This window comes from Antechinus flavipes, chromosome 2 (genome assembly GCF_016432865.1).
Source record: "Antechinus flavipes isolate AdamAnt ecotype Samford, QLD, Australia chromosome 2, AdamAnt_v2, whole genome shotgun sequence".
In the NCBI taxonomy this organism is placed as follows: Eukaryota; Metazoa; Chordata; class Mammalia; order Dasyuromorphia; family Dasyuridae; genus Antechinus; species Antechinus flavipes.
In genome coordinates, this window is record NC_067399.1 from 458,474,732 (window position 1) to 458,501,034 (window position 26,303).

General features: G+C 34.1%; 1 protein-coding gene across 1 annotated transcript in view; it reads right to left on the reverse strand.

The window, feature by feature from the left end:
- Positions 1 to 26,303, reverse strand: part of LOC127546780 (uncharacterized) — a 93,645-nt gene that overhangs the window by 60,877 nt on the left and 6,465 nt on the right. The window lies entirely within an intron of this gene.

Genomic DNA, 26,303 nt, shown 5'->3' on the forward strand with positions numbered 1-26,303 from the left:
CTGAAGATCCAAATGTAAAAGGGAGACAATTTCTACTCCAAGGAGTTTATATTTTAGATTGGATGTATAAAACACAAATTGATGAGAATGAGTCAGGGTAAGAGAGTCTGATCTTGACAATTATGACTGATTATGAGGGATTATGAGTGAAGCCATAGGCTAGTAAATTGTCTTTTCTAGTAGCAAAGAAAATATTGATTATTATTCTTTAAGAAAGTAGATAGATTTATACCAGGAATGCAGGGCTGGTTCAATATTTGGAAAACCATTAGCATAATTGACTATATTAATAACCAAACTAACAAAAAACATATAATCATCTCAACAGATGCAGAAAAAGCATTTGATAAAACCCAATATCCATTTCCAATAAAAACACTTGAGAGGATAGGAATAAACGGACTTTTCCTTAAAATAGTCAGTAGTATATATTTAAAACCTTCAGTAAACATCATATGCAATGGGGAAAAACTGGAACCTCTCGCAGTAAGATCTGGAGTGAAGCAAGGTTGCCACTATCACCATTATTATTCAATATTGTATTGGAAATGCTATCCTTGGCAATAAGACGAGAAAGAGATTAAAGGAATTAGAATAGGTAATGAGAAAACCGAACTATCACTCTTTGCAGATGATATGATGGTATATTTAGAGAACCCCAGAAATTCTACTAAAAAGCTATTAGAAATAATTCATAACTTTAACAAAGTTTCAGGATACAAAATAAATTCCCATAAATCCTCAGCATTTTTATATATCACCAATAAAATCCAACAGCAAGAGATACAAAGAGAAATTCCATTCAAAATAACTGTCAACAGCATAAAATATTTGGTAATCTATCTACCAAAGGAAAGTCAGGAATTATATGAGCAAAATTACAAAAAAACTTTCCACACCAATAAAGTCAGATTTAAATAATTGGAAAAATATTAAGTGCTCTTGGATAGGACGAGCGAATATAATAAAGATGACAATATTCCCTAAACTATTCTATTTATTTAGTGCTATACCAATCAGACTCCCAAGAAAATATTGTAATGATCTAGAAAAAATAACAACAAAATTCATATGGAAGAACAAAAGATCAAGAATCTCAAGGGAATTAATGAAAAAAAGAATCAAATGAAGGTTACCTAGCTGTACCTGATCTAAAAACTATATCATAAAGCAGCAGTCACCAAAACCATTTGGTATTGGCTAAGAAATAGATTAGTTGATCAGGGGAATAGGTTAGGTTCACAAGATAAAATAGTCAACTATAACAATCTAGTGTTTGACAAACCCCCAAATCCTAACTTTTGGGATAAGAATTCATTATTTGACAAAAACTGCTGGGATAACTGAAAATTAGTATGGCAAAAATTAGGCATGGACCCACACGTAACACTATCTACTAAGATAAGATCAAAATGGGTCCATGATTTAGGCATAAAGAATGAGATTATAAATAAATTAGAGGAACATAGGATAGTTTATCTCTCAGACTTGTGGAAGAGAAAGAAATTTGTGACCAAAGATGAACTAGAGATCATTATTGATCACAAAATAGAAAATTTTGATTATATCAAATTAAAAAGCCTTTGTATAAACAAAACTAATGCAAACAAGATTAGAAGGGAAGCAACAAACTGGGAAAACATCTTCACAGTTAAAGGTTCACATAAAGGCCTCTTTTCCAAAATATATAGAGAATTGACTCTAATTTATAAGAAATCAAGCCATTCTCCAATTGATAAATGGTCAAAGGATATGAACAGACAATTTTCAGATGATGAAATTGAAACTATTTCCATTCATATGAAAGAGTGTTCCAAATTACTATTGATCACAGAAATGCAAATTAAGACAACTCTGAGATACCACTACACACCTGTCAGATTGGCTAAGATGACAGGAAAAAATAATGACAAGTGTTAGAGGGGATGCGGGAAAACGGACACTGATGCATTGTTGGTGGAGGTGTGAATGAATCCAACCATTCTGGAGAGCAATCTGGAATTATGCCCAAAAAGTTATCAAACTGTGCATACCCTGTGATCCAGCACTGCTACTACTGAGCTTATACCTCCAAGAGATACTAAAGAAGGGAAAGGGACCTATATGTGCCAAAATGTTTGTGGCAGCCCTCTTTGTAGTGGCTAGAAACTGGAAAATGAATGAATGCCCATCAATTGGAGAATGGCTGGGTAAATTGTGGTATATGAATGTTATGAACTATTATTGTTCTGTAAGAAATGACCAGCAGGATCAATATAGAGAGGTCTGGAGAGACTTACTTGAACTGATGCTAAGTGAAATGAGCAGAACCAGGAGATCATTATCTACTTCAAGAACGATACTATATGAGGATGTATTCTGATGGAAGTGGATTTCTTTGACAAAAAGAAGATCTAACTCAATTTCAATTGATCAATGATGGACAGTAGCAGCTACACCCAAAGAAAGAACACTGGAAAATAAATGTAAACTATTTGCATTTTGGTTTTTCTTCCCCGGTTATTTTTACCTTCTGAATCCAATTCTCCCTGTGCAACAAGAGAACTGTTCAGTTCTGCACACATATATTATGTCTAGGATACATTGTGACATATTTAACATGTATAGGACTGCTTGCCATCTAGGGGAGGAGGTGGAGAGAGGGAGGGGAAAAGTCAGAACAGAAGTGAGTGCAAGGGATAATGTAAAAAATTACCCAGGCGTGGGCTCTGTCAATAAAAAGTTATCATTATTAAAAAAAAAAAAGGAAGTAGATAAGTGGAGGTAGAAGGAAGCTAGTGATATATAGATGGTATCTGGATTAATGGGTTATTTAAATCCAGAGATGTTGACTGATTAAATGAGATGAAATATGGCTTAGGGATAGCTTAAGATATAGTAAATTAGATTAATTCTCATCACCATTCTTCAGTCCAGCAGGTAGTTTTCCTTTAAGTGGTAGGTGTAAAAGGTGATTTCTTTAGGGAGAAGTACGCTCACTAAATTGGAGAGGTGGGTAGTGGAATGATAAATGTCAAAATGTCTGCTTCTGATGGGTCCTAGTGCACTAGTACATGGCTGGATATTAAATGCACAATGGTCAATGACTAATACATAGGGAAACTTTATAATTATCTTCAGTGTTGCTATGTCCATCATGTCATGACTATGCAGGTAAGTTCCTATGCTACTAAGGCAGAGTGGTAATACTGCATTTGCCTGGCATAGCTTTTCCAAACCTCAGATTCTATGTTGATACGCTGTCCCTGAAGAGTAGTTTAGTAGAACAAGCTATATACATTGATAACAATATATAATAGCTCATTTTTTTACAGCACTTTAAGGCTTAAAAGGCAACCACTTTGTGAAGAAGGATGTATACCTGTTAATTATAAAGGTTATAAATGGTACTTTTTCAAGATTATGTAGCTGATGGGTAAAAGTGGCAAACTAGCTCATGGGCCATTTTACTTGAAATCCAGAATGTTTTCAACCAAATCACACTTAAATTATATTTTTAATATTCTTAAATTATTCTTAATTATTCTTAAATTATTTCATTTAGATAAAATAAAGAATTTTACATAAATTATGTATCAGAGGTGCAAATTAAAAGTTATTATGTGAGTCCAAGTGGGAAAAAGTCACTCCCTCATAAGAACCATCTGAGGAAGTTCCACAGGGTAGTTGGAATTCAAGTTAAAAGATGAGAAGAAATTTAAGGAGCAAAAAAGGTTTGCTTTCATGGATAGTAGAGCAACTTTTTATACTTTGCTGACTGAGTCAGTAAACCTTTCTGGGGCTCTCCAAGATACTGAACTCTTTTTGAAAAAAGAATGGGTATCTCAATGTCTTGAATCAGAGAAGCAACAAGTGTAGGACAAATAAAGCTTTGCCCCAGAGTACTGACATCAAGACTGGTGCTTCCTCATTTTAGTAGTCTTCTGTTGGCTCTGAATAACAGTGCACAAACAAGTCAATTCCCTCCTACTCTATTGCCTACCTAGAAAGCTCCTCCCCAGAAGCATATTCATGGCACATACATACTCAGTGGTTAGTATGACTAGTTATAGCTTTGCCTTTAAGACAAGAGTTCCAGACACTCCTCAAAACAAATTTTGAATACAAAGCCATCAGACAACTGGTTTCATAACCAGGGAATGATTTTTGAATCTTAATAATAATACTAATAATGATAATATATTTCTATATAAATTAATTTTTATAAATAACTTTCTTCAAAACAATGTTATAAAAGTGGATAGCATAACTGTTTTTAATCTTTATATTACAGGTGAAGAAAGTGAGATATACAGAATTTTAACCATCCCAGTGTGTGTCATACTCAATTCTAGTGATTATCAGGGGAACTTGCTGAATTGGAGAAGACTTGGAATACTATGCTTTCTAATATACCTCAGCAGTAAATTTAACTTCTGAAATCTCTACCATCTGGTGTCTTTAACCCACAATTTATTACAACTTGTTTATTTTGTGCGGAGTTTTTCAGGTATGCTCTAGTATAATGGTAAATAAACTGCACTGTAGTGATGTGATAGTTATTAGTAACACTGTTTGATTCATGCTCTCACTGCCAAATGCTATAGAGGGAAGGATAATTACAGCCCATTACCAAATTACTTGCAGTTATCCCTTGATCTCAGTATTTAATACAGTGAACCTTCATTTGCATATGCTTCATTAACATACTTCCTAACATAGATTGTGCATTTCTTTTGGAGTGATTATCAGCTCAAAAGAAAATCAGTCCTCAATGTTCCCTTTCTTCTTTCTACCTGACCCCATGCAGACTTGACCCTATAGATAAAGTTGATACCAACAGCCATGATCCATCAATGTGTTTAAAGTGGAAGACAGAGATTTTCTGATGGTTGCTTCAGAGCTCACTCTCAGGAAGCAGTCAAGAAGGTAAAGGAGGAGTACTTCTGGATGACTGGTGTCAAAGAAAATGCACGCCAGCTGAGAGTCAGGGGACTTGGCTTCTCACTTGGTGACCTTGGGCAAATTTTAACACAGCTCTCACAGAATGCTTTGTTTCATAATTCTGATGAAATGAAGAAAGTCTTCTCTTATTTACGAAATTTCTTCCATGTATTTATCTGCTTTGCTCTTGCCCCTTCTCAGCCCCATTCAATAAATGGATGAATAAAAATTATTGAATAACTCTGTGAATAAAGCATATATCTAAGGGATTACTACAAACTAAGCATAAACACCAAAAAAAGACCACCTTTGACCTTCAGAAGCTTACATTGTAATAAGGAGAAGACATAAACAAATGTAGTGGCCATGGAGGGATGTTTTCAGTCGAGAAGTTATAAAGATTATGAAGGTTTTTTGTTATCTATATTTTGAATTTCCTCACACCATCTAGAATAGTATTTACATACAGTAAGAACTGAATAAATGTTTGTTGCATTGTATTCTAAGACATTTCATGGCTATAAGTCCCAGCTTCCTTATATGTAAAATTTAGCCTCTTTGGCTTATTTAAAATCTAATCCTATGGTTCTGTTCCTTCCCTTTGTGATATCTTTCCCAAAAACCCAGATCAAACCAATACAAAATCAAAACAAAACAACAACAACAAAAAAAAACTCGAGTATACTTTGTCCAGTCTACATAGATAGTGAGAGATAAAATTTTGACAAGAGTATAAAACTAAATTACATTCTATTTTCTTCCTTTTTTGGTGACCAGAATCACAAAAAATTGTTAGAATTTGTGCCTTTTTTCTTTTGCACCAGTTCCCTAAATATATCTTCAGAATCAAATGTGGAAAAATGAATCATCCTCTTTCATATCTCATGTGTACAAGTCTTTTCTCTCCCCAAAATGTTTATATAGTTTCTTGAAGATAAAAACCTGTCTTTTCTTTCCTTATGCCTCCCCAGCATTCAGCAGACTTAAGTGCAAAGCAGAGGCTATATAAATATCTATTGAAAGAATAAAGGAATTGCAATTATTACTACTGATAATAACTTTGTCCATAATATTGATGCTCCATCATAGAATGGAAGAAATGCTGCATTTATGTAGGCAATACAGGATAGGCTTTGACAAGTCTAGCCAACCTGGAAGGACTTTGGATGTGAATCTAGTAATTGGGCACTTTTCAAGGATGGACATATAAATGATGAAGTAGATGCACACATTGCCAGTTAGCTCTGTGTTTAGGAGGCTCCAAAGGAAAGTGTGAAAGAGAAGAAATATTAGGCTGCCTTTCAAAATGAAGGTCTACAAATCTATTGTGTTGACCTCATTGTTGTATACCTATGAAATCTGGACCAGCACCATGTCAAGAAACTGAATCACTTCTATTTGAATTGTCTTAGGAAAATTCTGAAGTGACAAGATAAGATACCAGATATTGAGATCCTTTTCCAAACTGCCTAACAGTTAAACTCTACTGCAGAGAGTACAACTTTGATAAACTAGTCACATTATTCAAATGTCAAGTATATGCCTAAAAGACTATTTTATGGAAAACTCTTAAGGTAAGCACTCACATGGAAAACGGAAGAAGCAACAAAAGAACACTTATAAGGTTCCTTTGAGAACTTTGGTATCAATTGTATGAAATTGTATGAAAAGAGAAATATTGGCAAAAGACTACCTAGTATGCATTAAAGAAGGCACTGTGCTCCACGAGCAAAGAAGAATTAAAGCAGTTCAAAAAAAAAAAAGTGAGATGTGCAAACTTAGAGAAATCTCCAGTCCAAATCTTCACATGGATTATTGAGCCCTCTAAATTTATCAGACATACTATATCTTGATTCAAACATAGTGATGTCACTTTAGACCCCTTTGAGAACAAAGAATAACAATGAACCAACCAATAAATGATTAGGCAGCAAGGTAACATTGGTGGGTAAATGTATAGCTCCTATCCTGGATTCAGGAAGACAAGTTGACATATACCCACAGACATTTTATAGTTGTGTGAATCTATGTAAATCTTAACCACTTATTTTTTTTTCTATTTGTAAAATGAAGCTAATAATAGAACTTTTCATCAAGGACTATTGTGAACATAAAATGAGATGATATTTGCAAAGTGCTTTGCAAATCTTTGAACAAATGCTAGCTGTTATTACATATTAATCATCAAAGGAATGATCTAAGTCATGAATCGTAGATATGGAGCTGAAAGGGGCCTTATCATCTAATCCAACCTCTCATTATTATAGATAAAGAAAGTGGCTGTCACAGTGGGTAAAATGACTTGCTCAAAGTAACACAGCTTGTAAGTAGTAGAACCAAGATTCAACATATATTCTATTGTCCCATGCTGCCTTTTCAGTCTCATTATCAGGTAGGGTAGAGGGCCACAGATAGTGGGGGAACCTGGGTGAGATATACCCTTTAGTCCAGTAAAAGGAACCTTGCTGACATGTCTGGTTTTGCTTCCCATCTCCTCTAGGGGCATTTTAGGTGACAACCTGTGTTGCAGTTAAAGCAGAGTTATACTAAAGTGGCAAGGAAACATCTACACACAATAGCAAGTTGTTTATGTGGTATCTTAGAGTTATGTAGTATCCTATAGTTAGTGCATGTGCAATGTGCTATAATTATGTAAGTATATTAGGGTATAATACTGAGAAAATTTTGAATAAATGGACTCCTGTTTGACCATCCTTGTGAGTTCTGCTTCATTACTCCTCAACCATGATCAGGATTTGGGCTGGTACTGAAATTCTTTGGTGAGCAGGTCTGGACAAGGTATCCTAGATAATATTGACTCATTGAGCCACAGAAACTCTACTAAAATATGTACTAATGACAGAAGTATTTCAGTTGGTTTGATATAAGAAGTAGTTATATGAGTAAAATGACTTCTTTGAAGTAATGAATAAACTAGGAATAATTCTTACTTATAAAACAATCCACTAAGTTCCTTTTAAATTCCAATTTGAAGCAGAACTTAAGAAGATGATAATCCTGTTGTTCTTTCTCCTGGACAAACAACATATGAAAACTTATAGGCATAGATTCCCTGCTAGAATGAAAGTTATTGAAAAGCTGCTCTTTCCTTGGATTTTGTATCCCCACAACTTAGTGCAGTACCTGATACACAGTAAAACTCTTGCTGGATGCTGGTTGACTGACTGCTTGATTATATTTATGGAAAGCTAAAGTTAACATAGAGGAAAGGGACCAGAAAGAGTCTGGACTTGAAGTGACAAAAGACCTAGTTCACACTTACTAGATGTGTGATCCTGAGCAAGTCACTTAATCCCATTTGCCTGAGTGTCCTCATATGTACAATGAGCTGGAGAAGAAATGGCAAACTACTTCTCTTCCAAGAAAATTCAAATGAGGGTCATGAAGAGTTGGACAAAAGGAACTGAGTCTGTTTATCCTTGAGAAATAAAGATTTACAAGTTATTTAGGCAAGAAAAATTTGACTTGTTTTGCTAAGCTCCAGAGGGCAGAACAATGGTCAGTAGGTGAAAAACAGATAGAGAAATAAAGTAAAAGGAGAAAAATTCTTTAATATTAGAACTAAATTAAAGTGGAAAGGATTGATTTAGGAGGTAGTAAGTTTTCTCTCATTGTCAGTTTTCAATTGAAACTGATTTCTTATTATCATTTGATGAGTATATATTTGGTGAAGATATTGTGGAGAGATTTTATTCAAATATAGAATTCTTATTCAGTTCTACTATATGTCAACTGAATTTCCTTGCAACTTGGAGATCTTGATTCTTTATTTTTATTTATTAAATTTAATTCATTTAAATTAATTTAAAATTAAATTTTTAATTTTAACTGATACTTTAAAATATCAAATTCATTTATGAATATATACTTCTGTCTCTCTTATCCTATGATTCATCTTTTGTAACAAAGCATGAAGAATCTGTGATGCCTTCATCAAGACTGCTATTCTTATGATCATGGAGTTCTTGAAGATTATAGCAACAAAGTGTAGCTTGTACAAAACTAAAAAGACACCATTGTGTCAGGTGATACACTGTATTCAAAGGGCCAAGGAAAATTGTTTTTTTTTTTTAATGTTAAATCCAATATATGCATACATATTTGTACAATTATCTTGCTGCACAAGAAAAATCAAATCAAAAAGGGAAAAAAATAAAGAAAATCAAATCACAGCAAAAAGAGCAGTAATGCTATGTTGTGATCTGTACTCAATTCCCATAGTCCTTTTGCTGGATATAGATAGCTCTCTTCATCACAATATTATTGGAACTGGCTTGGATCATCTCATTGTTGAAAAGAGCCATGTCCATCAGAATTGATCATCACATAATCTTGTTATTGCCATGTAGAATGATCTCCTGGTTCTGCTCATTTCAATTAGCATCAGTTCATGTAAGTCTCTCCAGCCCTTTCTGAAATCATCCTGTTCATCATTTCTTATAGAACAATAATATTCCATAACAATATATCATAACTTATTCAGTCATTCTCCAACTTATGGGCATCCATTCACTTTCCAGTTTCTTGCCATTACAAAAAGGGCTGACACACACATTTTTGCACATGTGGGTTCCTTTCCCTCCTTTAAGATCTCTTTGGAATTTAATCCCAGTAGCAACACTGCTGGGTCAAAGGATATACACATTTTGATAGTCCTTTGTGGGTTATTCAAATTTGCTCTCCAGAATGGCTGGATCACTTCACAACTACACCAAAAATGTATAAGTGTCCAGTTTTCCCACATCTCCTTTAACATTCTTTATTACCTTTTCCTGTCATCTTACCACTCTGAGAGGTTAATAGTGGTACCTCAGAGTTGTCTTAATTTGCATTTCTTTGATCAATGATGGTTTAGAGCACCTTTTCATGACTAGAAATGGTTTCAATTTCTTCTGAGAAATATCTGTTCATATCTATTGATCATGTATCAATTGGAAAACAGCTTGAATTCTTATAAATTTGAGTCAATTCTCTATATATTTTAGAAATGAGGACTTTATCAGAACCTTTGAATATAAAAATGTTTTCCCAGTTTATTGTTTCCCTTCTGAAAACATTTTCTGCATTAGTTTTGTTTGTTCAAAAAACTTTTTAACTTAATATAATCAAAATTATCTATTTTGTATTCAATAATGAATTCCAGTTCTTCTTTGAACACAACTCCCTTCTTTCTTCACAGATCTGAGGGGTAAACTATTCTATGTTCTTCTAATTTGCTTATAATAACACCCATGTCTAAATCATGAATCCATTTCGATCCTATCTTTGCATGTGTTTGTTAGGTGTAGGTCAATGCCTAACATCTGCCATACTAGTTTCCAATTTTCCCAGCAGTTTTTGTCAAAAAAATCAGTTCTTATCCCCAAAGCTGGGGTCTTTAGGTTTGTCAAATGCTACTGTTGTCATTGACTATTTTGTCCTGTGAACCTAACCTTTTTTACTGTTCTACTACTCTATTTCTTAGCCAGTACCAAATGGTTTTGATGACCACTGCTTTGTAATATAGTTTTAGGTGTGGCACAGCTAGGCCACCTTCATTTACTTTTTTTCTTTAATTCCCTAGAAATTCTTGACCTTTTGTTCTTCTTTATGAATTTTGTTATTATTTTTTATAGATCTGTAAAATAATTTTTTGAGAGTTTAGTAGTAGTGTCATTTTTATTATATTCACTCAGCCTAACCATGAGCACTTGATTTTTTTTCCAATTGATTAGATCTGACTTTATTTGTGTGGAAAGTGTTTTGTAGTTGTGTTCATCGAATTCCTGACTTTGCCTTGTCAGGTAGACTCCCAAATATTTTATATTATCAACAGTTATTTTTAATGGATTTTTAAAAAATCTCTTGTTGGACTTTGTTGGTAATATATAAAAATGCTGATGATTTATGTGGATTTATTGTGTATCCTATAACTTTATTAAAGTTGTGGATTATTTCTAATAGTTTTCTAATTTATTCTCTAAAGTTCTCTAAGTATACCATCATATCATCTGCAAAGAGTGACAATTTGTCTTCCTCATTACCTTTTCTAACTCCTTTCATCTTTTTTTTTCTTCTCTTATTGCAAAGTTAACATTTCTAATACAATATTGAATAGTAATGGTGATAGTGGGCAACCTTATTTCACCCTTGATCTTATTGGGAATGGTAATAGTTTGTCCCCATTACATATGATACTTGCTAATGGTTTTAAATGATACTGATAATTTTAATGAAAACTTCATTTGTTCCTATACTCTCTTGTTTTCTGGACTCTCTAGCGTTTTTAATAGGAATGGGTGTTGGAATTATTGAATAGTTTTTCTATTCTATTATTCTATTGAATTCTAATATTCTATTGAATATTTTCTATTCTGTTATTCTATTGAGATATGATTATCTCAATAGATAATCATATGACTTTTGTTAGTTTGGTTATTGATATAGTGAATTATGCTAATAGTTTTCCTAATTTTGAACTAGCCTTGAATTTCTGGTATAAATCCTGCTTGATCATAGTGTAATATCCTAGGGATGACTTTCTGTAATCTCTTTGCTAACATTTTATTTAAAATCTTTGCATCAATATTCATTACGGAAATTGGTCTACAATTTTCTTTCTCTGTTTTTGACCCTACCTGGTTTAGGTATCAGCACTATATCTGTGTCATAAAAGACATTTGATAGAACTCCTTCTTTTCCTATTTTTTTTTCAAATAGTTTTGTATTGAAATTAGTTCTTTAAATATTTGGTAGAATTACCATGTAAATCCATGTGGGCCAAGGAAAATTCAGCCACATTACTATTAAGTCTTTCAATCTGGATCTTGAATTCAGTGTCTGGATTCCAATTTCAATACTCTTTCCACAATGCCAGCAGTTCATAAAAGATGATTTGCAGACTATTCAGTGTCCTAGAAACTTTTTAGGAAAGTCTGAAGTCAAAAATCTTTTTTTACTAATTTGTTGTTCAGTCATTTCTGACTCTTCACAATGCCATATATATTTTGAAATTTGTTTGTTAATTAATTAATTAATTGGCAGATTCCTATAGTAGTTTACTATTTCCTTCCCCAGCTCATTTTATAGATGGGGAACTGAATCAAACTGATTTAAGTGACCAGCCCAGGCTGATACAGCCAGAAAGTCTCTAAAAATTAAATTTGAACTCAGGAAGATTAGTATTTCTGACTTCAGATCAAATATTTTATCCACTATACCACTTAGTTTAATATTATTAATATACTATTTGTCTCCTAAAACACTGATTCATTTTCTAATTACATATCTATGTAAGGTTAGATTTTCTATATCTGTTTTAGACAAGATATCATTTCACAGCAGATTGAATGCATAAAAAGATAAGAATTCAGCTGTCTTCTTAATTAAGATATAAAGAGATTTGTAAAAGTATGTTAACTAACACTATTCTTAATTATTTTTGTTTAAAAAATTTATTTAAATATTTAGCTCAACATATAATACTTTATTAAATGAATTAATAATTAATTATTTCCAACTTTACCAGTTTTAAGTTCAATTATGGTATATATAATTTACATTAATAAAAATTTGGGGTGTTCTTAATCATTTTAATGGTTTAAAAAGGTCCTGAGAGCAACAAAATGTGATATATCATGATATGAAATGACATACTTATATTAAAAAGTTAAAATGTTATGTCAATCAACAATATAGGCTGATGGCCCACTATGGGTAAGCATTCCCTAAGGTATTGTGGAGATATGATTAAGAAATAGGAGACAGATTTCCTAAACTCAGGGCTGGAGGAAAGTTGTGATAACAGAGTTACTGAATAAAGTTCATCAAAATGGACAATGCTGATGAATATTTTTGCCCTGCATAAATTATATTGTTGGCCCTAGAATGTCCTACGTTGAATAAAGGAAAAGGTTAATAAGTTAAAGGAACTTTGTTTGCAAATCATTAGGAACAAGACTTGCTCTTGCTTAAATGCAGAGAGAGTATTATAATTTTATCACAAAGAAATTTTCCTTACTTGTGATGACCGTGTATTTTAAAATCAGCTGGAGTCAGGAATTCAGGTTAAGGAAAAATCTTTGATCTTTATTCTCTGTGGAGGGGAAGGGAGATTAGCAATGTGAGCAACCACGACAGGAACCAGCCAGCAGTCTCTCTCTGCCTCTCTTCCTGCCCCTCTGCCTCCACCCACCAAAATTATCCCTACATCATTTCCTATACAACACATCAGGACTTGCACAAAGAGTGGGTGGACACCATTCTTTCTCCAAGCATATATTAATAGAATATGGTCCAATTACTATTTAGCCTCATGTGCTTGGGACCTCAGTGCATCAACTCAAGCTTCAGCCCATTACATCACCTGCTTTCTTTTGTTTTAGAATACAGGTAGTCATGCCATCCCTGACTCCTCAGGAAGGTCAGAGACCCCAAGGAGAGGTGATCACACCCTTCCTGACTTCTCAAGAAAGGAAGTAAAAGCACTAAAAAGGAGATGATCATGCCCTCCCTGACATCTCAAGAAGGGAGATGAAAAGCACCAAAGGGAAGTGGGGGTTGATAGCAGGTTTCTGGGCTAACGAGTCTTATTAGAAACAGGTATGCACAAACCCATCAGCATGAGAGGTATTACACAAGCACATAGCAATAACGCAGAGGTTATTAGTGATCATCCTCCCCACAGTCAGTGCAGGCTCAATGTGGTGTAACAAACATGAATTGTACATGCAAGTAGCGGTATAACAACAATATAAATCAACATGGTGTTGTAAAAGATTGCCAGAAGTCCTAGAAGGAAGGTATGTAAACAATAGTCACACATACACCTTCTTCAGCAGGAATGGAGTGAACATTGTGTGTATCTTAATCTCATCACATAGAAAAGTGGGATAGAAAATGGGAAAAGAAAGGAGGAGGCTAATAGAAGGAAGCACAGAAGTAGAAGTGGAAAGGGATAAAAAAAAGGGTAAAGAAATAAAATGGAGGGCTGTTTGAGGGAGGTGGTGGTCAGAAGCAAAACACTGGGAAAGGAAAGAGAAAAGTATAACCTGAGAAAAATGAGATGTGGGAAGTACACAGCAATTTTATTTTATTTTATTTTTTATTAAAACTTTTTATTTACAAAACCTATGCATGGGTAATATTTTTTAACATTGACCTTTGCAAAACCTTGAAACATAATAATTTTAAATGGAAATGGGAATGGGAATGGGAATGGGATGAACTCTCCCATAAAATGGAAGTGGATAGCAGACTTGATTTAAAGCCAGAATTTATAAGCTATTCTTCAATTGATAAATGGTCAAAGGATATGAACAGACAATTTTCAGATGATGAAATTGAAACTATTTCCATTCATATGAAAGAGTGTTCCAGATCACTATTGATCAGAGAAATGCAAATTAAGACAACTCTGAGATACCACTACACACCTCTCAGATTGGCTAAGATGACAGAAAAAAAAAATAATGATGAATGTTGGAGGGGATGCGGGAAAACTGGGACATTGATGCATTGTTGGTGTTGTGAGCAAATCCAACCATTCTGGAGAGTAATATGGAATTATGACCCAAAAGTTATCAAACTGTGCATACTCTTTGATCCAGCAGTGCCACTACTGGGCTTATATCCCAAAGAAATACTAAAGAAGGGAAAGGGACCTATATGTGCCAAAATGTTTGTGGTGGCCCTTTTTGTAGTGGCTAGAAACTGGAAAATGAATGGATGCCCATCAATTGGAGAATGGCTGGGTAAATTGTGGTATATGAATGTTATGGAATATTATTGTTCTGTAAGAAATGACCAGCAGGATGAATACAGAGATGCTTGGAGAGACTTACATGAACTGATGCTGAGTGAAATGAGCAAAACCAGGAGATCACTTCAACAGCACTATTTTTTGAGGATATATTCTGATGGAAGTGGATATCTTCGACAAAGAGAAGATCTAACTCAGTTCCAATTGATCAATGATGGATAGAAGCAACTACACCCAGAGAAGGAATACTGGGAAATGATGTAAACTGTATTTTTGTTTTTCTTCCCAGGTTATTTTTACCTTCTGAATCCAATTCTCCCTGTGCAACAAGAGAACTGTTTGGTTCTGCACACATATATTGTATCTAGGATATATTATAACATATATAACATGTATAAGACTGCTTGCCATCTAGGGGAGGAGGTGGAGGGAGAGAAGTGAAAAGTCGGAACAGAAGTGAGTGCAAGGGATAATGTTGTAAAAAATTACCCAGACATATGTTCTGTCAATAAAAAGTTATAAAAATAATAAAAAAGCCAGAATTTACAATATGTTTTTAACAAGAGAAACTTTTAAAGCAGAGTGATACAAGAGAGTAAAGGTAAAAGATTGGAGCAGAATCTATTATGCTTCAGCTGAAGAAAAAAAAAAAGCAGGGGTAGCAATCCTCATCTCTGTTATGGGCCAGAACTCTGAAACAAGGATTCTTACAAGGTGAATAGCCTTCAGCCACCACAAAAATGGATGATGAAATGAGTCTGTCTCTGCTTCCCAGCTTATATATATCTATACTGAGTATAAACCAATCATTATATCATTAGGAAACCATTATTTATTGTAAGATTAAATCAATCATACTGAACTTGGAGAACTATTAATCACCATGCTAAACTAGATAACCATTGTATTTATCAATTCTACTGACTTATCACCTTGTAAGAATCCTTGTTTCAAGTTCAGAGTTCTGGTCCATAACATCTCCTGCTTTCTTTTGTTTTAGAACATAAGTGGTCACACCCTCCCTGACTTCTCAAAGAGGTGAGAACCTCCAAAAGGAGGTGATCATGCCCTTCCTGACTTCTCATAAAAAAGGGCCCAAAAACACCATAAAAGAAGATGATAATGCCCTCCCTGACATCTTTGTAATGGAGATGAAAACCAAAGGAAAATGGGGAATCAAACCAGATTAGTGGGTTTCTGAAGGATCTCACTTGAAACAGGCATACATAAATCCATCAACATGGGAGGTATTACATAACAAACAACATGAATTAACGTGAGGAATTATACATGTCCATAAGTCTTATAAATAGTCCAAAAGTAATCTATTGTCCATTACTTCATGTGTCTGGGAATCCAATGATTCCTGCAAGTTTTGTAGTCCTGCAATAGTCACATCATGTGTCAGGAAATCCAATGATTCCTGCAGATTTTGAAGACTCGTATCAGTCTTATAATGTCTCAGGGAATCCAATGATTCCTGAGGTTTTTAAGTTTTGTAACAGTCTTATTATCAGCCATACTCTTTCAGTGTCAGATTTTTTTAGGTCTTCTCCTTTGTTTTGAGTTTTTTTTTTTTTCTTTTTCTGTCTCTCTCTAATTGATAAGGCGAATATGGCTCATTGGCACCCATCTGATCCCTTCTCCATCTACAGAGATACAAGCAAACCCTTTCTCCTAAGCAGTTAACCTATCTAGTCCCTTCTATTTACCACTTTCTGGATCTTTCCTCATTACCTGGAGCTGCTTGCACTGGACATTGCCCTTCTGTTTGGGTTAAAAAGTCTATATCCTCCCCAGTTGCAATCTCTTTCTCCCATCTGTTTGCTTTTTGGCTGATTGATCATGTAATCCCTTTCTCCCATCTGATTGCTTCTCTGCTGATTGATCATATCAGAGTATTGAAGTTCTAAAGATTCTCTGGGTAACCTCAGCTGCCATCATGCCCCACCTATTTTTTGTTTGAGATCTTGGAGCTGAGCCCCGCTTCTAATTTCCCTGGGTCAATCTACATTCTGAGGCCCATTGGAAGCCCTTGTACCATTTTGTACATGGGGTTTTGGGTATTCTCTCACCCTGTCTTCTCTATCTATGCGCCAGCATTGAGTGAAATTTCAGATGCCCTACTTTACTACATTGAAAGCATTGATGAGTTTCTCTGGAAGTCCCTTGCCAAGAGGGACCCTGCCTTCCCATGTTCTGCATCATATCCTGGGTATAAAAGGCATTTGTGCCCATTGTGTCACAATGTCTTATGACCTCTTCTAAAGGAGCATCTTTGTGTAGTCCCAATATTATTCTTCTACAAACCTAGTTAGTATTTTCTCTAGCAAGTTGTTTAATCATTATTCCTGTAGCTGCATTTTCTCCAATTGTTCATATGACAGCTGTTTGCAGACATTCCACAAAATCAGCAAAGGGTTCATTTGGACTTTACTCTATTTTTGTGAAGGTTTCCCCTCTATTCTTGTCTTCCTAGGAGGATGACTCATGCTTTGCTAGCAGCAGCAGCAATTTGCTCATAAGCTATCAAGGGGTAATTAATCTGTACTGAAGTGTCTGCATACTGACCTTTACCTATTAGTTGATCAAAGGTGATTTGTATATTAACTCCAGTTTACCTATTTCATTGGGCTTGTATCCTACATAGTTCATTGTACTCTGAAAGCCACAACAAGTTTTGTCCAGATTCTAAACATGTTCTTGCTATAGATTTCCAATCACTAGGGGGTTAAAATTTCATAAGCCCAAGTCTCTAATATCATCTTAACATAAGATGATGTAGCCCCATAAAGAGTGCAACCCTTTTTCAAATCCTTAATTTTTTCCAGATCAAAAGGAATGTATTTTCTCCTTTGTTGACCTGAAGAATCAAATTCTTCAATCACAGGATATGCATTTATTTGTAAATCAGATATATCCTGTCTTTCTTTTTTAGCTTTAACTAATACCTTTTGTAATCTTGTCATAGGTTGCTTCATAGGTGGTGCTGATTGTGTCACTTCCCCTCCTCCTCCTCCTTCCTCCACCCATGAAGGGTTAATTGAGAGGGGTAGGTCAGGGTATGAGGAATGCCCTAATGGCTCCTGCTGTGAAGCACTACACTCCTTGATTTCATTAGAATTGTACTTAACTCCTTTCTTGTCTAATTCTTCATCCTTTTTACCTAATTTGTCAATATCCTCACTATCCTGCACTTTTTTCTTTTTTCTTTTTCCATAACTTATAGAATTCCTTAAATCCAATTGTATTAAGTTATATGTATAAAATGTTTAGGAATTGAATTAGGACCATTATCATTGTAATATTCACATAGTTGCTCTCCTACCAATTTCCACTTGTCTGGATCTAATTCTTCTTCCTTAGAGAACCAAGTAGATGTGGTTTTTAATATTTCAGAGTTCAATGATCTATATCCAAGTTACAATCAAAACTTGGTTTCTATAATCAAAAAAGGTTTGTATGAACAATACTAAATCTGTTACACAGTAGATTGTTACTGGAACATGTCCAACTATAATAGGATGAAAGTATTATATTTGTTGTCTAATTGTAATATAGGGATATCCTCCTAAGGGGGAAATGATTAGGCAATTATTAAATAGAATAGTAAATTTTGAGAAATATAAAAGGATTAAATCTTTCTCTAAGAAATAGATAGATAGATAGATACATGGTGTCATATATATATATATATATATATATATAATTATTTATATGATTGATTTCCATATATATCTATCATAGAAATTCAGGCTTTAAATAAATTTTGGAAATAAGTTCTAAGGGGTTATTAGTTAAAGATTAATTATATTTTACATATAATTTTATTGATAATAGTAAAAAAAATGAAATTATTTTCCCATTTTTAAAGTATTTGTCTAATAATTTTAAAAGGCAGAAGAGATTTTTACAGTTGGAGCTCAATAAATTATTAAAAGATTCTTATATCAGGCACATAATTTAGGGAAAGATAGAAACAACATATGATATATAAACTGAAATATTGAAGTTTCAAAATTGGGAAGCCAAATTTACATGGTTGTAATCTGTTGGAATCTTTACAAACTGCTAACTCATTAGAGTTGATAGATTATTGATCTGATCTTACAAGAAGATGTTTTGGGCCAGAACCTGAAACAAGGTATTAAGTAGAACTAATTAATACAATGCTTGTGTTTACACCTTTACTCATTGGAATTCACAAGTATGGGAGATTCACAAAGTAAACTTTGTAACTTTGTGAATTCACACCTCCCTTGAAGCTCTTACGGCCAGAGAGCACTATGGGAGAAAACCCATAATCCCTCTCTCTCGCATCCCACAATTCCTCTCTCTCGAATAAATAGAGCTTCAAAGGGGCCAGTCAGGAGAGTTTTCAGAGGAAGAAGCTATGAGTGGAGAGTTCAGCTGAAGATTGAGAAGGCTCTTTCAGAGGCAAGACAGATTCAACTTGGTGCTGGCTGGAGGCTGAAGAAAGCAGAGGCAGAAGCAAAAGACAAAGCAGCAAGAGCTCTTGGAACCAAGCAGAGAGATAGGCCTCTCAACTAACCGGACTATATTGGAGGCAATAAAAGATCTGAACTTTTATCACCTGGCTGCATTTTGGGTGATTATTACTCTTAACTAATATTAAGGCTGCCTCCAGAAAACCTCCCCGAGAAACCTCTCTCTCCCAGAGAGAACCATCATCTTATATTATATATTTTAAAGAAGAACAAGAACTCAACAATAATCAACCTCTAGATTTGGAACTAGAGAAGCAAAGCTTCCTTTTAGAATTGTTCATAAATCATATTGACCAAGAAAAAATATCTAGAGACAAGATAGCTATAGGAAACAACTAGGACTATTATTTCTGCACTTTCTGTTCCCCTCACCAACTGTTGCTCTTTGCTTTGTTTGACTCTAGTCTTTGAAGGTCAAGATGCTTTTATCTTCGCTGTTCTGGCTTTGGCCTTACCTCAGACTAAAAGAATATTTGAATAGCTCCATGCCTCTATTAGTTGGGACTGGATGTTAATATTTAAATTTTCTTAGCTATCTTGATGACATGTAAATCTTTCTTCTCAGAACTAGTCCATTTTGAGCCTTTTAAAGTACCTGATTTAATGCAAGTATGTCTTATATGGGAATTGTGTGAATAATTTATTGTTTTGTTTCAATCTAACCCTGTGGGGTAGAAAACTGAATTTTTTCTATGTGTTATTTCAGGACCTATGTTATGCTAACCCAAAATTCAGATCCAGAGGTTGATGCAAGGAATTTTCTCACAATTGCATATCTCAAGCAAACCATATGTTTTATGTAAAAATTGACAATCAATCATTATTGTAAAAGGCCCCTATAAGGTCATTATGATGACTCCCTCAGCTGCCAAAAATGTGGGTGAGTAGTTATATGCTCAAATATGTGGTGGCATTTTCTCCCTCTACATTTTTGATCCCCTCCCATTTGTGCTTGCAAGCAAACAGTAATTAGCAATGATACCCCTAAGAAACCAACACCCTGGGCAATATTGCAGCCAGGTAATGGATACAAAACTGAAAAAGCAAGTTGGGGCTAGATGATGAAATGTTTTGAATGAATGCCTTACTAAAAAGAGTGTTAGCTTTTTTTTTTTTAAACCATGGGAAGCTATTCATAATTTTCAGTGTAGAGACATACTCATATTTGCTTAAAAGGAAGATTATGGGTACAGCATATGCAGGAAAGTTAAGAGAGAAGTAGAGAGACAGAGTCAGAGACACAGAAAGATAAAAATAAATACAGACACAGAGAGAAGTTTTTTAAAAAAAATAAAAGAGTCTTGTAACAGTGCAGGTGAGTAATAATAATAGCCTATGCCAGATTGGCAATAGTGGGCACAAAAAGGATAGAGCATAGTGTAGTGGAATGATGACAGTACCTGAAAAGATCTCTTTACACTAGAATGATGTGATGAATCAAATGAAATCACCTGAAGTCCTAAATCTAATTTTTTTCAAAAATCAATTTCCTAAATACAATCCGGGAGTCTGCACAATCAGACTATGTTTTGTCAGAAAAGATTTGGGAATTTATAGAGATTTCCAATTCAATACAAATCAAGTACAATATTACCATATAGTAGACAAAAATTACCATATTATGGACAAAATCAAGCCAAAAAAAAAAAAAAAACTAACCAAAACCAAAAAAATAATATATCTATCGGTTCATTAAGAATTGTGTCCAGGACTAGGAAGATAATTGTTTTGCTATAATCTATCCAGATCAGATCACATCTGGAATACTTTGTTCAGTTTTGAGTACCCTGTTCTTAGAAGGGCATTGATATGTCAGTTAACGATCTAAAGAAGTGCTAAGAAGTTGATGAAAAACTTCAATTTCATGCCATATAAGAAATTCATGATGTCCATTAAAGAAAAAGAATACCCATTGTGGTGAAGCACAAAATCAAGAGAGTTATAAATGCTTTTTATATATTTAAAATGAAATTCTATCATATAGAAAAATGAGTAGACTTATTTTGCTTGGCCCACACAGGGCAAAACTAGTCTCTGGAAGTAATGGGGTTTTGCTTATTTAGGATTGTCAAGGGATGGTTAGATGAAAATAAAAGGTAAATTGCAGAGAGGGTTCTTTTTAAGCTACAGGTTAGATTAGTAGATTTCTGAGGGGATTTTGTGATCAATTAGGAAGTATTTAAAGGGAGAGGTGGATGATATAAGAATCAATATTCTATTTATTTATTTAATTTTCATTGATTTTCATTTTTTAACTTTTTAATAACATTTTATTTTTTCCAAATATATGCAAAGATAGTTTTCAACATTCACCTTTGCAAAACCTTGTGTTCCAATTTTTTCTCCCTCTTTCCCTCCCTCCCCCTCCCCTTAGACTGCAAGCAATCCAATAAAAGTTAAACAGGTGCAATTCATTCCATATTCATCATGCTGCACAAGAAAAATAAGATCAAAAGGGGAAAAACAAGAAAGAAAAAACAAGTAGACAAGCGACAACTACAACAACAACAAAAAGTGAAAATATTATGCTGTGATTCACATTCAGTGTCCATAACCCTCTCTCTGGATATGCATGGCTTTTTCCATCACGAGTCTATTGGAATTGCATTGAATTACCTTGTTGTTGAAAACAGCCATGTCCATTAGAGTTGATTATCACATAATCTTATTGTTGCTGTTTACAATGTTCTCTTGGTTCTGTCTACTTCACTTAGCATCAGTTCATTATAAACTTTCCAGGTTTTTCTAAAATTAGTCTGCTTATTGTTTCTTATAGAATAACAATATTTCATTACATTCTTATACCATAACTTATTCAGCCATTGCCCAACTGATAAGCATCCACTCAGTTTCCAGTTCCTTGCTACTACAAATAGGGCTGCAACAAACATTTTTGCATATGTGGGTTATTTTCCTTGTTTATATTTTGGGGATACAAACCCAGTAGTGAGAGTACTGGGTCAAAGAATATGCACAGTTTTATAACTCTTTGGGTATAGTTCCAAATTGCTCTGCAGAGTGGTTGGATCATTTCATAATTCCACCAACAATACATTAGTGTCCCAGTTTTCCCACATTCCCTCCAATATTTACTGTTATAGTTTCCTCTCATCTTAGCCAATCTGAGAGGGATGAAATGGTACCTCATTGTTGTCTTAATTTTGTATTTCTCAAATCAATAGTGATTTAGAACATTTTTATATGACTAGAAATAGCTTTAATTTTTTTTCATTTTCAGCTGAAAAATTCAAAGAATCAATATTTTGGATCTAGTAGTTGAGAAAGAAAGAAGGGGAGACTTCTGTAGTGAGATCACTTGATTTGACAGAATACCCCAATTTGCATCCTAGTTTTGTTATTTGCTATCTATGTGACTTTAATTCTCTGGTCACTGATTCTCTTGTCTGTAAAATAAATGGATTAGGTTAAAGAATCTCTAAAAGTAATACTCTCAAACTCCCCTTTTCTCCGCTTTAAATCTTATGATCCTATTATATTTGAGAGATACTGAGGTTGAATTGATAAGACAATGATAGATCTGATGCAATTATGAAAAACTGATATAAGTTCAAATCCCATAGCTTATAGTGACTGAATGTATATTTCCTTTCTGTTAGCACATACCTTAACTAGAATTCTGTATAATACATGAATTTGAGGTACCAAAGCAAGCTAGTGGTGGTGATGTGGTTTGTGTGTGTATGTGTGTTATATTTTAGAAGAAAGAAGGTTTCTGATACCTTCTTTTCACAGACACAGACAAATCATACTGCAGAGGTATTCATACTATTTGACCCTGGAAAGAAAATCCTTCTGAAAGAGACATACCATGTTCCATCTGGCCCTCACAAAGTCTATGTGGAGAAATCTTCTTAGCTTTTCTTGTTATCAAGAATGGGGTTTCACACATCATACCTGGCTTTTTCAATGGCAGGTATTCCAGAAGCTCAGATCAAAGTCATCAATGTGTCCAGAGCAGGGACACAGCCAGCAGAATTGATGTTGTCTTTTACTGTTCCCAGCTCAAGGCAAGCAGTTAGACTTTTAATGGACTTAAAAGCTTGGCTCAGATAAAGCACCACTTAACACAAATTAACAGGACAGATGGATGATCAGCAAAGAACCAGCCCCTTCACTTGTCTTTTGATATGCTCCGAATTTGGAAACAGGCACAGGGAAGCAATGAGGGGAAAGGTGAGCAGAGATAAGTCTGTGATCTTGTGCTCTCTGGTTTTAGCTTGTCAGTTTAAGGGTGGCATTCTTCCAACAACCACTCTGAGAAGACTTTCAGGATCTAACTAAAGTCACATAATGCAACAAACCAAGGTGTTCCTCAGTACAAGATCTATGACTTTATGGGGACCCATCCAATTTCTCAATGCTCTTCTATAATATTAGAACATAGAAAAAATAGAATTTAAAGATCATCTAATCCAATCTTATTTTATTTTGTATTTAATTTATAGTTCTTTTTAAAAACTGCTATAGACATTTCCCAATCATCTTCATCAAAGAACTTTCCATTATAGAAAAAATAAAGGAAAAATTAACTGAGTGACTACATCCTACAAGCAATGATTAAGACATGCAGCTCTCCAATTTTCTATTGAGAAGATAAAAGTATTTCATGGATGGCTTCTGGATCTAAAACTGGTCATTTTAATGTGGCTTTGTTTATATCATTATGACCATTCCAAATATCGTTCTCACAGTTTTGGTTTCTTCATTCTGTATTAGTTCCTAAAATTACTTTCCTCCTTCCCCTCGCCTAAATTTCTCAAATTCCTCATTTCTTGTAATGAAATAATATCCCATTGCAGCTATGCATTATTTGTATCAATAAGCCTTTTTCCAGTCAATGAATGACCATTTTCAAGGGTTTTGTTTTGCTTCTACTAAAAAAGTGAATATGGATATTTTGTTATATATGAGACTTTTTTATCCTGCATGACTTTCTTATCATATAGGCCCATTAATTCAACCTTTACATTATACAGTTGAGAAAAATGGAGTTCAGAGAGAGGAGAGTTTTTTATTCTAGGCCACAAAGGTTGTTAGGTTGCTTAACTGGAAATTAAATTAAAATCTTCTGTTTCTAAATTCAGTTTCCTTTCATGACACTGTTCTGGATTTTTTTCCTTTTTTGTTCACAAATAATTGACAGCCTTATACTTTGAGATCCAGTTTTCCTTTACATAAACAGTACCTTTACTCCAAATTTTTTTTCCCCATTTAAGTTGAGGAGCTGGCTCTACCCCCTCCAGATCCTTGCAGGGAGGGGGTTGGTGTAATAAATCCATTTAAACCTAAGTATTAATGACTGAAAACATAGAATATTTTCCTCATCCTTTCAAGTAATTTGCAATTTTATTTTATTTTTTATTTTTTAAAAGAAGAATATAAAACTTTTTATTCACCACCAGCATTTACAATAAAAGAAACAATATACAGTTGTATAACATTCCAATGACTACAAACTTATTTTTTCCCTGACTCCTGTGAAACCAAGTGACCCAAATGCTCAAAAAGCTGGTCCTGCTTTGAAGGGATGGTTGGGAAAAAACATGCATGTCAAGGATAAAAGGCTACATAACATGGGTACATTTGCTTCCCTGTTTATGCCCATAGTTAGAAAAACACAACCCCACCTCCAAATGCCTGCCCTTTGGGCAGAATATTTCAGTTCCAGCAGATGGGGATGTTACTACATGATTAAGAGGACCCTTTGGTCTGATTATGAAAATTTTAATAAGTCACTTAATCTCTTGAGATTTTAGTTTGTTCATCTCTAAAATGATAGTGTTAAACCAAATAATTCCTCAAAGTCCTTTCTAGTTCAAACATTTTGTGCAATGCTTGCTACAGGGGAACTGGAATTCTAGGCACTTTGGAGACACAAAATGTCTTCTATAAGTTTATAATATAACCAGGAAAATTATATGTAAACACTCAAAAGTTTATATATAAGAAATAAACATCAATTTAAGACCATAGTATAAGTGATATCAACAATGAAATCAAGAATGTTAAATAACACTGTGTAGTTGGGAAACCAAATAGTCCTAATTCTGATATTTATTCTCTGGGTGATCTGAAGCAGATCATAACCTCTTTTATTCTGGCAGTTTACTTGTTAGTGAAATGGAAAGGAAGATGTTTTGCTGATTTTGAAGCAATATATAAAATAAGCTTTTATTATTTAAATATTTTTATATGATTTATATTTTAAAAACTATATTTTATATAATTTTATTATTAAGAGTTCAGGGAAGGGATAGAGAAGGGAGAGAGAAAAATAGATTGGTATACATCCAAAAGACTCAAATGTTAAATTAAATAATTCAACATATTTATTAATCTTACATAATATATTCAGCTATCACAACATCCTATACCTTTTAGTGCAGTTGAGGTGACTCTGGATTTTTGATAATTCTGACAGAAGAATGCAAAGACTGACAGGTTGTGCCAAACTATCAAGGTTTTGAATATGACCTTGATATGTGTGACTAAAACTGCTGCACAATAATCAATCTGCCTTAATATAGAAAGATCCATCAATAGCATATTGGGCAGTAGGTAGTAAACTTCTTGGCTGGGGCATCCTGTGGAATTATGAATATAATAATAATAATAACAACAACAAACAATATTCACTCTTATGTGGACCCATTATATTTTCATAGTGCAGAGAATTTTAAAGAATGTTTTTTGGCCTATAAGTATCAGTCTTTTAATTTTCTTTTCCAAAGACCAATGAACATAATAGTGAAGGAATTAAAATGCATGAATAATAACAATTCCCTACCTTCTCCCATGTTACAGTGTTTTCATTTCTCAGCATTTTTATTCAGATGATCACCTCTGTGTTCTCCTCATCAAGACCTTAGACAACTTGATAGTACTTGGGACTCTTACTAGGACTAAAATAGGCATTTCTCACTGAGGTCCAGAGTCTAATTTATTTGCTGGTCATTTTCAAAACTAGCCAGAGTCTATTCCTGTCTTCCCCCTCTTTAATATACAAAGTTATATGTTATCTTCTCATTTTATAATGTAAGCTCTTTGAGAGTAGAGAGCACTTCATTTCTTTGTATTTGTATTCACTGCTC